The following is a 17,627-nucleotide window of genomic DNA, read 5'->3' on the forward strand; positions in this document are numbered from 1 at the left end:
GACCGCAGGTAATGTGCCCAGAAATGCATCTTTGCCACTCATCTAATGTAAAGGATCTCAACCACACAGGTGAGCGCCCTCATGCACCCAATCTGCACTCAACAAGGAGAGCCTCAATGTGCCCTCTCAATCGTCTGTTTATCTTGGCCCACAAATCCATGCCCTTACCCATAAAACGTGTGCATTAACGCAGAAGTAGGCACATGATGTCAGAAGACCATTTGCCTTATACATTTGCATTTTGTGCTTCAGTGATGTCACCGACTCCTAGTAAATTTATATGCTGCGTTCTCACTGTGGCTGCCCTCAGGCCGTGCAGGTGACACGTACACGTTAACATAAAATGCAAAGAATATTGGACTGTGAGTCCTGTGGATAAGAAGATGTTCACAACATTCTATCCAATCTATTCTGGTTCTATTCGCTACTTGCATGCACCCAGCCACCAAAGTATTTTTTAGGCTTCTTTTTATTTATAGATGTGAATGTCTCTTAAAATATATTTTTTAAATTCACAAGAGACATCGCAGGATAAAAATATTAAACTGTGAGAGATGGGCGGAATTTTTTTGACAAATGGCCCCAGCAAAGCGCGTGACCTTTACATTAGAATGTTGTGGATTATCTCATATTTTCAGAGAATTGTAGTTGTATTTCTCTCCTGTCTGCGGGAGCAGACAAAGCTTCTGTATGAAATACCTGCTGTCCAGAATTTATGGAAAACCGGCCTCTGCAGTCTAGTCCCAGATCATTTTAAAAATAATGACCCCTAAAATTACTCAGCATGGGCAAAGGACGAATGGGCCAAAATATAATAGCCTCTGATTTCTGGCAAAGACTTCCATCTTCATCATCATCATCACACACACAGCAGCCTCCGACACTGAGGTGTTCCATTGCTTTCACCATCAATGGGTGGGCTGGATTTCTATTTATCGTCAATCTAGACCACCTTAATGTGACTCTTTATACCCCCCTGCCCACCCCCTTTAGCTGTGCAATGTTGCATACCCCGCAGAAAACAGCAGTATACTAGTTAAATCAAAGATCAAATACATGTAGGAGCAATATAAAGTACTTAATGTTTATTAGGTGTAAAAAATTATTATAGCATTATATAAAATTAATAAAATCGTTGATGTGTAAAGTGAGCAGAGTTCGGCCCCTTGACCTCAGCCAGCATAGATTTAGTAGCATGGGGCCTGATTCATTAAGGATCTTAACTTAAGAAACTTCTTATTTAAGTCTCCTGGACAAAACCATGTTACAATGCAAGGGATGCAAATTAGTATTCTGTTTTGCACATAAGTTAAATACTGACTGTTTTTTCATGTAGCACACAAATATCAATGTTAAATTTCAGTGTACAAATAAGCTATCAAGTATTGTGTGCTACATGAAAAAACAGTCAGTATTTAACTTATGTGCAAAACAGAATACTAATTTGCATCCCTTGCATTGTAACATGGTTTTGTCCAGGAGACTGAAATAAGAAGTTTCTTAAGTTAAGATCCTTAATGAATCAGGCCCATGATTCTTATGTAGCCTTTCCATTAATCTGGCTAATGGGTCAGGACAGCCAACGTGAGGCAGTTTTCAGAGCTGTGATTGATCCTTTGGAAGAAAACATGAAGCAATTCTCACCTGCATGTGGTGCAACATTTTACTGAGCCGTTCCGAATACTGTGCCAGGAGAATGTAGTTTAATTTGATCTCCTATGGGCTGGCAGCCTTTACTAGGTAACTGAACAACTCTTTCCGTCCTTTATTTCCTGAACTTTCTTAAAAATTGTCTTAGGTTAGTCTATGACAGAAACCTTTTTAGATTTTATATATTAGAAGCACCTTCTTTTTATTTGAAATACAGTGTGTAAGTAGCAGTTTGACCTGTGACTTGGATTCAATTCAGGACATTCGGTGCCCCGGTTGCGATCACTGGCAGAGTACATAGAGCTTCTATACCCAACTGCAGGCGCAAGTGTAAGTGGTTATGGGGTCATTGGTATTAATAAGGTCCAACCCCGTTCCCATTTACATGCTTTTACGGGCATTAAGACCACTAGATAAAGAATGATTTTTACTGGTCGGAAAAGTCCACAAATTATGCAGCGCAATAATGTTAAAATGCATTTACGTGAGTCTATGTTTGAGTATTGTTTCAAATTAGATTTTAACCAAATTTAATTTTGGATTGATGTACTATCCGTGTATGTATGCACCAGACACCTTGGTGATGTACACTGTACATCATATAACAGACATTTTTACAAATACAACTATAGAGACAGAGTACGTCTCATATATATATATATATATATATATATATATATATATATATATATATATATATAAAATAGTACAAAATAATAGAAAAATACATCACAGCAGTGTGTCCATATATATATATATATATGTATGTACAGACGTCATGCTTCCTCTTTAACTCTCACAAGAGGTACGGGTCGCCAACGTATAAGGTGACACAGGTTACCTAGCAACAATGTTTAAATATTTCAGGCCTCGGTTTGGCCCCTCCAGCGGAGCAGAGTTTTAATTAAGTACAACTCATAGAGTGTCAATGTATAATGCATGAGTTTAGTTAATATGTTATAAATAGATCTTTCTCGTGTTCCGACTGCTTGTCTTCCCTAACTTTAATCCATGAGAACTCGGTGCCCCCTTTCGTATGATCCACCCCCCCCGACACAAGCCACACTTCCCACCAAACAAATAACACACACATCACTGCAAGGGATAGTTTAAGTTAAAATCCCTCAGAGATCAATTTTGCTGTTGGAATACGAGATTAATCCCGCAGAAGCTTCCTCTGTCAGGCTCCTCGCTAGGCAGAGAAATGCCCTGTTGGAAGGAAGCTGATGAAATCTCTTTGAAGTCTCGAGTTCGGAGAGACGATCATGGTTGCTGTGAGTATAAGAGGTAGGTGGGGAGTGAGGGGAGAGTGTTGGCCAGCAGCCCTGTATTGTAGGCATCCTTCCCTGTCACACTGTGTGAGTTCAGGCGGATTAAAAGAACGGGTGAGGCGCAACAGGGCTTATCAGAGTAGACAGTTGGATGGAGATTGTTACTGAGAAACAATTTATTGCTCTACTGCAATGTTAGAGAAATTGTGATTACTTGTGTTGTACGCGAGATAGACCTTAAAGGGTAAATAAGTCACTGCAATAGAGTATGTGTTGTATTAGCAACCAGAGACCACCTAATTGTCAGCTATAGGATCCGGGTTCCTTTCCTGTGAGATTAAATTGGTGGCTGCCTCCCTCAGGGTTTTTGCTTTTCTTCTTCTGGATCAACACCACTGAAATGTAGAAAGAGTTGAACTTGCATCTTTGTTCAATCTGCCTCTGTAATTGTGTAATATTCTGCACAAATGTAGTCCAGTAGAACTACACGCAGCCCTATGGAACTTAAAATCCTGTGTGCTCCACTTATTCTTGGGGCTAGATTTACTAAACTGCGGGTTTAAAAAAGTGGAGGTGTTACCTATAGCAACCAATCAGATTCTAGCTGTCATTTACTTAGTACATTCTACAAGATGACAGCTAGAATCTGATTGGTTGCTATAGGCAACATCTCCACTTTTTCAAACCCACAGTTTAGTAAATCTAGCCCTTGGTCTACTTTTTCTCTTTAGTTGTGTGAGAGATCCTATCCCTTCTCCTCATTAAACATTGAATTCTAAATTTCTTCAGCTGTGTTGTCTGGAGGATATTGAATCAGGTGAAAGAGGTCTGGAATCAGGCTTGGTCAACCTTTGGCCCTCCATTTGCATCGGGACAAATAGTCTGAGCGTGCTCTGCTAACGTTGATGGAACATCTCTGTGTTACCGTACTGTGGTTGCCTAGCGCAGGCATTCTGTCAAAGTGGGAAGGTTGCAATGCAAGTTATTATCCAATACCTTTACTGCTCTAGTAGAAGAACAGTGAAAGACAGAACTCTGAGCTCTCAGTCAATCATGACTCAAGCTGGCAGCTGCTACTGGATCCAGTGGCAGTTTGGGTGGAGAATGTGTGGGGAGGGGTAGTTGCTTAGAGAAAGTGCCCAGGACATGATATGAGCTGGAAAGGACTCTCATCATCATAGGAGCCAACTTTTAAAATTGGGAGTGCTTTCATTCCCCCCACTCCCATGTGAATGAAAAACACCATGCATAGACGTATTTAATGGCAAATATTGGGTGTGCTCAAGCCCCCACAGAGCTGGCTCTTCTGCCCATCATTGCCCTACACTAGGTGCATTAACCGCACAAATCACATGTAGGCTTTTTATGAACTTTTCATGCGCTGAACAGAACTTAATTCATTGAAGTAAATGAAAAATACAAACTAGGACACGTCCAGTCACATTGTGTGACAGCAAATATTCAGGTACAGCCTGTGTGAGCCCTCCAGTGGTCCAGCGGTTGAAACCGCACCGCTGCCCAACACATAAGGGTTAAGTGAATTATTCCCGTCCATTTCCGCAATTTCCTGTGTAAATACTGAAAGATTTGCAGACTCACCCCCCAGAATTGATTATCATCTGCCTTGGAACCTCTTTTCATATTTGCTTCCTAATTTCACAGTCTGATTACAGCGTTCGCTTATGACTTTGACAGATGTCATTGCTGGCGAAAAAAAATAAAGAGCCCGGGAAGGCTCTTCAAACAGTATAATTATTCCCCGTCCCTTTGTTGCGCAATTTCAAAAGTTCTCTGTGTGTCTTTCATGAAGCCCCATCAAACGGGCCGGGCCGGGTGCTGTGGTGGAGATAGACACGCAGACAGGCCGCTCATCTTGCAAGGAGGGGTACCTGCTTTCTGCGGCCTGGGTGTAATAAATTGGAGTGACTTTATCTCTCTTTGGACAGGGACAGGCGACGCACAGCTCCGCTGCCTTTTCTGAAAACGAAAGACCATTACCATTTGTGTGTATTTTAGCCCCCCCCCCCCGACTGCCAGGTTGGATATTCAAGGCACATACAGAGAAGTGCATTAGCTCTGATATTAACACAAACGATCTTGTTTCATCCACCTAACTCTCCGCAGCCTGGATGGTTCACTGAGAGCGCATGGCAGCCTGGGTAAAATGCTGGAGACATTTATTGCCATTGCAACGATGCGCCCCTGTTTCATGGGCGACTGGCAGCCGAAAGGTTAATTAAGCTTAAAAATAATAAATGCATCAATCAATCACTGTGTATTGTATTTGGTGTCACCACCTCCGGTCCTGCTCCCTCTCTACAAATCTCTTAGGTTGGTTCTTGCTCCTCCCGGCTGCTCATTGTGTCTTTGTTGCTGGCAGCTATTGTTTATGGACCTATCACTCCCGGTATTATTCTGCAGACCCGCGGCAGCTGTCCCCTGCACAAAGCTGCTCGGTGAGGGGGCTGTGGCTGGGGCTATAATGTAATGGCGCTGGGGCCAGGGTTAGAAGGACATGTAATTAGATAAAATGGAGGGGGGGGGGGGGGGACGGATAAAACAGAAGTGTCAGGCATTCAGGGATGCATTATGAAAATAAATAGCTGGAGGGGAGGTCTTTTTTTTTTATTAAACTGCAGCCCCATATTTAAAAATAGTGTTGCCCAGGGCCTTTAAATTAGTATTTGAATGCCACACATATTCACGTCTCGCTGTCTAGCGCATTGTCTTCTATGGTTTGTCTGACACTGACCACCTGGCTACAAAGCCATTTTCTGGAGCTCACTGAGGAGTCGCATCCTAGGCATCTAGTGGTCAATATGGTAAATACAGCTGAGCTAAAAGGGGTCAGGGCCGTCCCGCACCATCTACTGGCCCAAGCCTGGCCAATCTGCTGGGGCTTGTAGTTTGACACAACAGCTGGAGAGCCACAGGTTGGCAGACCTACCTGGCTGGACCTCTTATGACCAAAGCATTCTGTTGCATGGCTGATCTTATTACAGAACAGAATAAAGTGGCGCTATAGTGCACAATTAAAGCGGGAAGCGATGGGCAAGTGGGCAAGCGTAGTCCGAGTACAGTAAGGGCACGCTCACGTAATTGCAACTCAGTTAGACCCGGCAGGAGGTGTATGCTTGATGATGATGACTATCTAGCTGCTTCTGATTGGCTGTTTGCTGATTGACATCCACCTGATAGTGCTTCATTCATTGCATTTAATTAATTATTGGCCATCTATTCGAACTACTTAATCGTCATTTCCATACAGACTGCTGCAGGACAAACAATTCCCATGCCACTAATTCCGCAGCGCTGTAAAGAGAACTCACTCACATCAGTCCCTGCTCTGTTGGAGCTTACAGTCTAAATTCCCTAATATACAGACAGACAGAGAGAGACTAAGGTCAGTTTTTATAGCAGCCAATGAACCTACGCAAACACGGGGAGAACATACAAACTCCTCACAGATAAGGTGTGAGGCAGACGTGCTAACCACTGAGCCACTATGATGCCCATATACTCCTGTGTTTTGTTTTACATTGGGCAAAGGGCACCAACAAATGTGCTTCTCCGCTAATGGTGCGTTTCTTCTGTATTTCTTAAGATACGTTCCTACGTTCCCACTGTGCCCAACTCCTACTGGCAGCTGGTACAAGTTCCTGCTCCTCTGAAAAAGGAGCACGGCAACACCAAAGAGGATTTTTTTTTTCTTCTACTTGGACAGTGACCCATGGAACAGCTTTGGTTATATGCCAATGCTGCGCGCAACCTAGGAGTCATGTGATCACGTGAACCAATAGGAAGCTCTAGATGCATGCAGTCACCTTCGCCCTCCCATAAGCCAGCTCAGATAAGACTGTAGATGGGGCAAGACCTCTACCCATCCGCTCCATAATCTTCCACCACCAGGCTGCCAAGGGAGGTCCCGGTACTTTAGAAGGAGGAGCAGCTTAGTTAAATCTTTTACATGGATGGTAGTTCAATTTTAATCTCTGCATTAACTTAATTAATCTTTTAACTCTATTATCTATACATATGCCACTGAAATGTACTCATAATATGTTATAATCGGTCACAGGATAATTAGAAGAGAAGAATAGGACAGGAATAGTGATGTTTTCAGTGGGTGTGGCCGGAGAAAGAGCGTCATCCTGTACATCAAGAGGTCCCCACCGACCCCATAAACTCACCAGCAATAGCTTTCCCATGGGGAGGCCAATTTAACAATGTTTGCAGCAGTACAATCTTCTGTTATCGCCACCTTATGGTTGAAAATGAATGAAAAAGTGCTTTAATATTAGAGATGCTCAGGCTCGGTTTCCCGAGAACTGAACATACCCGATCTTAGCAGATCAGAGTCGGCTCGGTACTTTCGCGCGCCCTTGGAATTGAAAACGAGGCAAAACGTCATTGATACGTGGTCAGATCTTGTGAGTTTTGGATTCTATAAGTACCGCCCTCTATGGTGATCCAGCTCCATTTCACAGAGGGACACAGAAGGGGTAGCACAGTTCTTGGCAGTCTCTAGTGCAGTTGGGCAGCCTCATAGGTAGAAAAGAAAGAGGAGGGGTAGCAGTGTTCTTCAAAGTCTACAGTGACATTCAGGAGAGCTCCATTGCTCCATTTGCTAATTATCATTGCTGAAATAGAAATAATAGGGCTGGTAGTCTTGGTCTTCTAAATCTGCAGTCACATTGTACTGTGTTATCAAAATGGATTCACAGCAGTACACAGAAGACCAGGAGCACCAAGCCGCTGCTGGCACCAGTCATGATAGCAATCCCTCTACGTCATCTGCTAAAGTCTATGTTAAAGTGCATAGTGTTTTTAAGTCAGGGAAACAAAAATGTAAAAAAAACACCCTTTACCTTAGTGAAGAAAAGAGACCTGTAATCCAGACAAACTTATCTGCAGAAAAAAATAAAATTGCCAACATGCCATTCTACACACGTAGTGGCAAGGAAAGAATGAGGTCTTCGCCTTTCTCTATGAGTGCTAGTTCTGCAATTGTCACTGAGGCATCTTCTCGTAAGGCCAGTCATGACCAAGCAAGACCTTGTCCTTCTACAAAAGTGGTGTCCAAATACTTTTACGTGTAAAAGCCATGCTGAAAGAAAACAGTAAGTATTAGAGGAAAATGTATGTTCAGATTCAGAAATGACACAAATCCCTGAGGAGAGTCTATCCACGAGTGCTATGTGTAAGCCTGACCTTTCTGATAGTGTACCCATAAAGAAGCCCCTTTCAGCATTTCTGCAGATGTGTGCATGAACAGCCCAAGTGTAGCCGGTGATACACAAATTGAGGATGCCAATTTGGGATTGCAACAGGATGAGGGGGATATTTGTGTAGCTTACGAGGATGTTGATGAGGATGATGTTGTTTATGTAACCAGTTGAAGCAGTTCTTGCACGTGATAAGAAGAAGGCCATTGTCATGCCTGGACATAAGACCAAAAAATCCACCTCTTATGTGTGGAATTATTTTTACCCAAATCCTGACAACAGTTGTCTAGCCATTTGTAGCGTTTGTAAAGCCACAGTCAGTAGATGTAGGGACCTCAACCATCTAGGAACCTCATCCATGTTACGCCATTTGACGCAAGTTCATTTCAAGCTGTTGGGAAAATTGAAAACTTATGCTAAAAAATAACAACAAGCAGTCCATTATCAGTTAGGTCCCTTCCCTCAGCTAGATTCCCGACACCTGCAATCTACACCCACAACACCGTCCTCATCAATACCCTCAGTAGCGATCGGAGTTAGTCCTGCATCCAAGTTGCTAAAGCTAGATGACTCCTCCATTATCCTGGATTCCTCAGAAGAATTCTTGAGCGTTAGTCCCACTGCTGCTGCTGTTGCTGCTGCTGGGGGTGAATCTTCATCCCAGAAGCAGACCAAGAAGAAGACTACTAGTAGTTTACAACAATTGACTGTTAAACAATCCTTTGCAAGAGGAAGCAAGTATGAAAGCTGTCACCCAGTCGCAAAGCGGATCACAGACACCATGGCGACTATGCTAGTATTAGATCTGCCTTTCCTGCCAATTGCATCAAAATACTGAGACTTCTGTAATGGTGGATTCCAGCGGTGATGAATTAATAATGTGTGAGGATGATGTACACACTGATGAGGCTGAGGATGATGACAACAACATCTTGCCACAGTAGAGTTCATTAACAGCACTTGTTTTGTGGGGGCCAAAACAAACCAAGCACATCAGCCTCAAAAGTGGCACTTCTTGTTGCTGAAGTGCTTGGTTTGTTAAGGTGTGCATGACCTTTTTAAGATTAAACATAAGTTTGGGTGGGAAGGCCCAAGGACATTTCCATCTTGCACCACTTTTCCTTTCAGCTACCGCTGTGTGCTAATGTTACCTACATGTGCTATATACTGTTGTGTGATTTGCAAAAGTCTTAGACACCCATTGATGATGCAGATGACTCAGCACAACATTTTGACATCTGGTCTTGTCTACTGTAAAATAATTGACCAAAATTAGTGACACCTCTGCTGTAACTCCACCTGATACTACTATCAACTATGAGCATAAAAAGAATGGTGGAGGATTATTTTTAATTTTTTGAACGGTATAAAGACAACAGTTTTTGTTAACAAAACGTTGCTTGCAGAAGTAATGTAAGCATGGATGTCTAAATAGACGTGTATATGTATTACCTTCCACTTTTCTGCTGTTTCATCAGTATTGCACAAAGTGTTTGTAATCTGCACTTTATGTCAAGGTACCTAACTATATTATATTTTTTGGGGAATTGGGGCTGATTCGAAGCTCAGTGACGAACTTGCTTTTTGCTGTGAATTACAATGGCTCTTTTTAGTGCATTGTCTGGCACCCTGAATTGGTCTGGGTCTGATAAAAGCATGCATTCCAGGGGGAGGGGGTCAGCGCTCGTTGCCATGTATTAGCTGTAGCATTACCACAGTTATCCAAGGAACGTTTGGAGCGATCAAATAAACCATGACTGCTTTCATGATCCAAGGACAGTTCCATCTTGCACCACTTTTCTTTTCTGCCACTGCTGTGTGCCAATGTTTCCTACATGTGCTATGAACTGCCGTGTGTTTGCGTCATTGCTCTGTCGCTTACCATCCAGCCAGGTCGCTGCAGTATTTGATTGAAAGTGTATGAAAATAATATTGTCCATGTGAGATGGTCAAAATTGTCTGCAAATGACTTGAAATTAGTGTTACTAAGGTTAATAATAATGTAGGGGGGGGGAAGCAAAACTATGTGATTTTAGCATAAAAAAAATAGGGATTTTAGAAAAAAATAAGGATCCAAAATCAAAACCAAAACACGCAATGGCGGTTTTGAAAAAACCCAAAACATGAAGTTAATCCAGATCCAAAACCAGAACACGGGGGTCAGTGTACATTTCTATTTAATATGGTGCTTCTATTTTATGATTCAGGATTATTTGTCGTCGTCAACTTGGTGTGGTCTCATTTGTGCATTGTAGACAATTATTTGTCTATAACTCAATTTGAAGTTTCCCGTTATTAAGATCACTGGAACCTGAACATTATTCTAAAAGACAGAAGGACCTCATGGAGCCCAAAAACTGCAAGGTGGTAATTGTGGTAAAATCCTGTATTTTCTGTACAGTAAAATGCACGTACCTGCTTCTTCCTAAACATTTTCGCTACTAAAACAGAAACAGACTAAAGAGTAGGTTCTTATAAATTGCAGGATGAATCAGGTTTCAAGGCTGCAGGAAGTTTAGGGAACTGCTAGCGAGGGCGTAGAGGAAATGAGTGACAGCATAATGACAATAAGAAAATATTGACAGATCATCTGCCCTGACACCTCCCTGACTAACGAGGCGGCTCTATTGTCTTGTAGGCAAGCAACGGTCCATTATTATGCTGAATAGGGTTTAGAGAAATTGACAGGAAGGGCAGTTTTCCATCCTTGTTCAAAGTAAGTAAAATACACATTCAGAATGTATGATATCATTACGGTCAACGGTAAAGAATTCCTAGCCTCTGATCGCTCAGTATTTGCTACATAAACTTCTGACCAGACATCAGTAAACTCTCTTGGCTCAACACTGACTGGTAATAGCTAATAATTACTACAGGCCCTGCCTGCAGAGCCAGATTAAGACCACATTGGGGCCCTAGTGGTCTGGGATCCCATCCATTTGTCAAAAAGAAAAAAAGGGGCTATGACAATCTGGGCTGTTCAATTGGCCCTAGGCAAAAGCCTAGATTGCCTAATGGAAGCCTAGATTGCCTAATGGAAGCCTAGATTGCCTAATGTGTTGGGCGTGTGACACCCAACACACTCATAGTACCTGGGCCCCAAGAAACGCTTTAAGAATCCAACAGACTGTGTGAATTTTGTATACATAAAGAGGTGCCTGCGCTGCCTTTAGGAGACACATGGCGATCACCTAGGATGCCAGGGTTTAGGGGCTCGTAAAACACTGAATAAGTGACATAGGGGTCTATTTATGACCCTTCGTTTTTTTCACTTGTTACTTTTCAATCCTTATCTCCTTGATAAGGATTGAAAAGTAACGGCTATGTATTAAAAAACTTCGCAGGGACAGCAGTGCCGATAACCTGCTGTCCCTGAGAAGTGACTCACCTGATCATCGCAGTCTTTTCTCAAGTTTAAAGGCTGCGATGATCTTCTCTTTTTTTTTTTTTCTTTTTTGCTAGTGCGCATGCACCGACTGAAAAGTTTGTGCATGCGCACTAGCATCCTAGACGGCAAACTGTAGGATGAGTGACAGGGAGGGATCACATGATCCCTCCACACATGCGCTGTCCAGCTCTGCTCTTCAGATCAGAGCTGGACAGCGCGAAAGTTTTCAGATATGTTAATGTACGGCAGCTTCAGATGGCTCCAGCTTCAGATGGTGCCAGCTTCAGATGGCTCCAGCTTCAGATGGCTCCAGCTTCAGATAACGTACATTAACATGTAGAAAAAGAGAAAATTTTCTCTAGTTAGCTTTTAATACATAGCGGTTCTGAGCACTTCCCATACACTGTTATGGGGAGTGTTCAGAAAACCGATAGGAAATGCAAAGCAGCAGATATCTGAGATATCTGCTGCAATGCTTCAATGATACATAGTAATTTCACGGTAAACACCCGAAAACTGTTGTTTTCGGGTGTTTAACACAGGAAAAATCGTTGATAAATAGACCCCATAGTCACCTATTCAGTGTCTTTATAGTCATTTATATGCTTGCACTATGGGGCTGTACTGTATACTGGCATTGTGGCTGTACTTTATACGGGTATAGGGGCTGTACTATATATTGGCATTGAGGCTGTACAGTATACTGGCATTAGGGCTGTACTGTATACTGGCATTAGGGCTGTACTGTATACTGGCATTGGGGCTGTACTGTAAATTGGCATTGGGATTGTACTGTATACTGGCATTGGGGTTGTACTATATATTGGCATTGGGGCTACACTGTATAATGTCATTGGGGCTGTACTGTATACTGGCATAGGGGCTCTACTGTATAATGTCATTGGGGCTGTACTGTATACTGGCATTGAGGCTGTACTGTATACTGGATTTGAGGCTGTACTATATATTGGCATGGGCATTGTACTGTATACTGGCATTGAGGCTGTACTGTATACTGGCATTGGGGCTGTACTATATATTGGCATTGAGGCTGTACTGTATACTGGCATGGGGGCTGTACAGTATACTGGCATTAGGGCTGCACTGTATGCTGGCATTGGGGCTGTACTGTATACCAGCATGGGGGCTGTACTGTAAATTGGCATTGGGATTGTACTGTATACTGGCATTGGGGCTGTACTATATATTGGCATTGGGGCTGTACTATATATTGGCATTGGGGCTGCACTGTATAATGTCATTGGGGCTGTACTGTTTACTGGCATGGGGGCTGTACTTTATACTGGTATTGGGTGTGTACTGTATAATGTCATTGGGGCTGTACTGTATACTGGCATTGAGGCTGTACTGTATATTGGCATGGGCATTGTACTGTATACTGGCATTGAGACTGTACTGTATACTGGCATTGGGGCTGTACTATATACTGGCATTGAGGCTGTACGGTATACTGGCATGAGGGCTGTACTATATATTGGCATGAGGGCTGTACTGTATAATGTCATTGGGGCTGTACTATATACTGACATAGGGGCTGTATTGTATAATGCCATTGGGGCTGTACTGTATACTGGCATTGGGGCTGTACTATATATTGGCATTGGGGGTGTACTGTATACTGGCATTGTGGCTGTACTGTATACTGGTATTGGGGCTGTACTATATACTGGCATTGAGGCTGTACTGTATACTGGCATTGTGGCTGTACTATATACTGGTATTGAGGCTGCACTGTATACTGGCATGGACATTGTACTATAAACTGTGTATGGGTCATTGTAGTTATATTGTATAAGGATTGTACTGTGCTAACAGTGTGCTTACCATTAACATTCAGTTATTTTACTGGTAGGGATGGATGGATAGATTATAGACATTGGACTTTAGTACACACGTCTAGGAAAAGACAATGACAAAGATTCAGGAAGGAGCTGTTACTCTTTTTCGGTGCCAGCACAAAGCATTATCTTCCAAAGCAGAGCTGGTGTCTGGCAGGTTAACCCTGTGTGAGCCTTACACGGTTTACAGAATACTGCAGAAATGTTCTTGGGTGGTGATACCGTTACCGAAGTGAAATAGTTAAACTTTTTTTTCTTTGAATGGTGCGATAATGATTGATGCACTTATTCCATCTGGAGAGCCGGCAGTGACCCTCAGCTAAGAGAGACACCAGCTGATCAATAACTCCATCGCCACAAGGAGGTGGCAGTAACTATTGACGAACATTCAGCTTCAATACTGTGAGATTAAACTGGGTTTTATTGAGACTCCACATTGGACGTATAACTAATATACAACCGGCTTTGGCTGCTCCGAGTTGCAGTCCTTGTAAATCAACAGAAATGAGAAGAAATTACTATGAACTATTTATTTTATATTTATAACTGTTCTGTCCTTTGTTTTACCATAAATATATTACTGTAAAGAGGCAAAACCGTAAAAATCACTGACTTCTCGTAAAACCTCAATATAATTATATACAGTATGTCTGCATACCTTTTGTGGTGCCTGATTAATAAATAATAATAATAATAATAATAATAATAAATAATATGCAAGATCTACACCCATTTATTCTTGGAGAGTGACGGAAATGACCAACCCTGGAGGGGCAGTTGTTGTGCAGTGTGCAGGACTATAACTAGGGCTGTTCTAGAGGGGCAACTGCCTAGGGTACACATCTAAAGGAGGGAGGTGAAGGGAAATTAAAATGTTAGGTTCATTTGGTTAAACTTGAGGGCACGGGGGTGTCAGTTTTACGTCTTGCCCCCTGGCGCTAACATTTTTAGTTAAGGGTCTTGCAATGTCTTATGTTGAATTTCAGATGGGAGTAACTACCGGCAGGGGTATAACGAGAGAAAATACCCCCTGGATAGGGAGATTGCAGTTGATTGAGCCACCAGCAAAGACTTCCAGAGAATGCTGCAATAACCTGCTCGACTCCTCGGGGTTATTCCTCACTGTTATTTATCATCGTAAAAAAAGCCGCTCAGTGGTTAAATGCACTGAATGACATTGACTCTGGGAGACGTTCTGGAGCCCCTGATTTAAATCCCAGTGTCGGCTCCTGGTGATCTTGGACAAGTCAATTTGTGTCCCTGTTTTTCAGGTGCTCAAAACCAGAAAGCGAACTCGACATAAGAGGAGAAATTTGCCTTAACAAGTCTGTTGTAAAATGAAGTGATATATAAACAACTATGCCTGTGGTCAGTGTATAGGGTAATGGTCCCTTCCATTGCCCACCAGTCACTGTTCAGATATGGAGGCCTCCCTGCTTTCCTTGTGTCTATGCTCTTCCTGCTCCTTGATACGCGGAGGAAAGCACAGTACCCGCAGCTTGAACTATAATATGAAGTTACAGATAGGGATGCTATATAGTTGCAGGTAGGGGAGGTGCAGCTTTTAGGCTAAATATGCAAAGATTTTGAATCAGAAGACTATAACTCTTCTTATCTCTCTCTTAAATACATCCCCAGTACCTATTGTACAGCTTATGTATCTTTATGGCGTTTTATTGGAAGTCACTTGTGACCGGTAGACAGTAGACACAATATAATTGCTTGTTTCTACTTTCTTAAGTACAGTGTCATTGTCTAAGTAGGGATTGTACCACTGATACAAAGTCACATCTAACCACTTTCTAACTATATTTCTTTATCCCCCCATTCCGAACACATGGCAAGAACAATTAGCATGTTTTTACCCAGAATCCTTTGTGGAGGTATAGCATGAAATTCTCAGGTTCCATAAAACAATGTTGTTTGTTATAAACTGGCTATGAGTTTATGAGTACTTTCACTTATATTATTCAAACCATACCATTAACATTCCATTCTGACTCACAAATTACCTGAGCTTGCAATGTCACTAAAGGTAAAACCAGTATTCTCTACCATTGGATACAAATTAGTGCACAATTTATATATCTATAAATCCCATACACAACCAATCCCAAACAGGAACCTGAACTTCCCCCAGAAGAACAATCACAGAATATTAACTTCTACTGACTTTGGCAGGTACAGATATTTGTAAGGGTTATGGAAACTGGTCTAATCAAATACTTATCGTGATTGACCGAAAGGCTCCGTGGCTGACCAACCAGGGCGTCCCAGGATTGGATGTGAGCCAATAGAGATAATGTTACAATTTGGCAATTTTTCATCATATTTAAGGAAGATAAGGGTTTTCTTTGTTTATTAAAAGGGTGTGTTCCTCATGTACAATGAAATGTATAGGTTAGCACAATGATTCTGTTCTGTGGACCTCCAAGGCAGACGTATATATCAGTGTTCTATGACAATCACCTATTTACGTTCAGTGAGACTTTTCTCATTTTTCATGACATATGAAGGGAAATCAATATCTTACAACCTGGAGGGCGTGTGACAGCCTCAGTTATTTAGCAGTAGAATAGTTTTGTATTTATTCACAGTATGATGTATTTCTGAGCAGAAATGATGGATAAATCCACTTTTTTTAAGAACAGGTTTTTTTTCCTTCTCTAATTGTATTTTATTATTGTATCTTGAGATATTAATACTTTATTCTAAATAATTTCCAGTATCCCATGATTGTCTGTAGAGTTATCTAACTTTGGAGGTGCTATAAACTTGAAAATGTACTTTTCTTAATGGTGCCTAATAACAATTTGGTGGACTTATTATATGCTCTACCTCTGTACATCATGGGGGCAAATATTTGTCTCTCTGCCGCCTTCGCTTGCTCTGTGTCCTGTTTTTGTGCCGCCAAACCCCCATAAAAGTCTAAACAGACCTACAATGATATTATACTTCACCTTAGTTTATAATTTCCAGGCATTATATGTTAAGGAGATTATGACACCCCAGGAATCCGTACTTGAACCAGCGCTTTATTAATATCTTTACTGGGGACATTGCAAATGGTGTTGAAGGGAAAGTATGACCTTTTGCAGATGACACAAAGATATGCAGCAGGGTAGACACACCAGGAGGGGTAAAACAAATGATTGATGATCTAGGTAGATTAGAGGAATGGTCAAGAGAGTGGCAACTACAGTTTAATGCCAAACAATGCAAAATCATGCACTTAGATCTCAAAAACACAAAGGCTAAATATAGTATTAATGGCATAATAATGGAAACTACTGAGGAGGAAAGGGATCTAGGAGTCAGTATTTCAGGTGAAATAAAGGCAGGTAAGCAACGTAACAAAGCAATGAGGAAGACAAGTCAGGTGCTTGGTTGTATAGGGAGAGGAATCAGTAGCAGAAAAAAAGAAGTAATAATACCACTGTATAGGTCATTGGTACGGCCTCATCTAGAATACTGTGTTCAGTTCTGGAGGCCATATCTCCAGAAGGATATACATACATTACAGACTGTACAAAGAAGGGCAACTATAATGGTGCATGGCCTACAGCACAAAACTTACCCGGAAAGACTAAAAGATCTTATTATGTATAGTTTGGAGCAGAGAAGAGAAAGAGGGGACATGATATAAACTTTCAGATATATCAAGGGGTATAACAAGGTGCAGGAGGGAAAGATTCTACAAAGGAAGAGAAGTATTAGAACACGAGGACATGTACTGACACTGGGGATAAGGAGGTTCAGAGGAAATTACTTCACAGAAAGGGTAGTGGATAAGTGGAATAGCCTCCCTTTAGAGGTGGTAGAGGATAATACAGTAGAGCAATTTAAACATGCTTGGGATATCCTTACAAAAAATAAAGTATCAAATAGGGTTTGAGGTTACCAAAATGGGCAGACTAGATGGGCCAAGTGGTTCTTATCTGCCATCAAATTCCATGTTTCTATGTTTATGACTGACAGGAGGACTTTGGGAGAAGACAAAGGGCCTGAGTTATTAAGGAGATCAAGGCAAAAAAAGGAGTAAATTTGATCCTGGACAAACCATGTTACAATGCAAGGGGTACAAATAAGTTTATTATTTTGCACATAAAGAAAACACTGGCTTCAAGGTCATGCAGCACACAAATACTTGCTAACTTTATTTTTACACAGAAATTTAAAGTTGATCTAGGACATGCCCTATCCCAACTATAAATATGTCACAACATTTTAAATG

At 41.7% G+C, this 17,627-nt stretch overlaps 1 protein-coding gene across 1 annotated transcript in view; it reads left to right on the plus strand.

The window, feature by feature from the left end:
• The window catches only part of CELSR3 (cadherin EGF LAG seven-pass G-type receptor 3), a 104,975-nt gene that overhangs the window by 18,689 nt on the left and 68,659 nt on the right, over nt 1-17,627 (plus strand).

Source organism: Mixophyes fleayi, chromosome 8, assembly GCF_038048845.1.
Source record: "Mixophyes fleayi isolate aMixFle1 chromosome 8, aMixFle1.hap1, whole genome shotgun sequence".
In the NCBI taxonomy this organism is placed as follows: Eukaryota; Metazoa; Chordata; class Amphibia; order Anura; family Limnodynastidae; genus Mixophyes; species Mixophyes fleayi.